Below are 1306 nucleotides of genomic sequence, written 5' to 3' on the forward strand. Positions count from 1 at the left end.
TTACATTTTTCTCATTTTTCTTTAAACTATTAGAATTTTTAAGTGAAAGATTAAGAAAAAAATTCATTTTTTAGCCTTTAAAAATTATTTTAAGCTTTAAAATTCAATATCTTCACCTAGAAAATTAGAAAAAATATTCTAGTTATTCTTAAGTGCTTGCGAAACAATTTAGAATATTTTCATGAATTTTATTAAATTTTAACATTTCCATGAATTTTATTAATTTTGTGATTTTTATGGATTTCTAATTATTTAAATATTTAAAATAGGTTAAAAATCAGAATTTCAAAATAAGCTTAAAAAATGATGTTTTTATTTTATTTACGATTTTATTTTTAAAAAATCCCTTTGATTAAAGATAACTCCAAAAACTAATTTTTATAATTTTTTAAGTTGCATTTTAATTATTAAAAATCATCTTAGTGTCAAAATGGCACTAACTTAGAAAATCAATTTGAGTTATCAAATGAGCTTTAAATATTTTAAAACTTTTATGGGGATTTCTCTGAACTTCAAATTGCAGTGGGGATTAAAAATCAAGTCATTTAGATGTTTGTGTTTCCCAAAATTAATTTTTTTTGCATTTTAAGATTTGTGGAAATTAGGTGTGTTCTTAATGATTTAGATCATGAAACATTTTTCAAAGTATTCTTTGGATTTGACAAACCTTTCAAAATTTTCTTAATTTTTTCTAAACAACATGCTAATTATCATGATTAAATTATGCAAATAATAGACATCAACTTGAAAAATATGGATCTCTGTCTAGAGGTCTTCTCTGACTTCGGAAAAATTAGGAAATGTCCCTCAAGACAGAGGGAACAACATGCCAAAATATCAAGCCATGGTAAACAGTCTAAATGCATGGAGAATTAATAAACTCAAAATAGTATTTAATTAATTAAAAATAAAATATGCATCAAATAAACTTTAAACGATTTCCACATTGTTCTGCTGTTCTCCTCTATTCACTGAGCACTAGAATATTTTTATTTTATTTTTGTAGTTTTTCTATGCAAAGATATGAATTTTTAAAGATCAGACATTTAAATAATTCAAATAAATCCCTACTTTTCTATTTATCCAGCACGGCGCCACCTCATCCTAGGCATCTCTGAAGTTCCACTTGTCATCTTTTGGTTTGGCGCTGCCATCCGACTCGGCAGCCACGCGTCTCGCTGCTCAAGCACAAAGATCTCATCCAACTCAATCTCGTCCATCCATCCGATACACGCTTGATCAAACGGCTCTCTGTCATTATCCCCGATAGCCAAAACACGTGAACCGCACAACTTCAAACCTTAAG

Source organism: Phalaenopsis equestris, unplaced genomic scaffold, assembly GCF_001263595.1.
Source record: "Phalaenopsis equestris unplaced genomic scaffold, ASM126359v1 Scaffold233643, whole genome shotgun sequence".
NCBI lineage: Eukaryota > Viridiplantae > Streptophyta > Magnoliopsida > Asparagales > Orchidaceae > Phalaenopsis > Phalaenopsis equestris.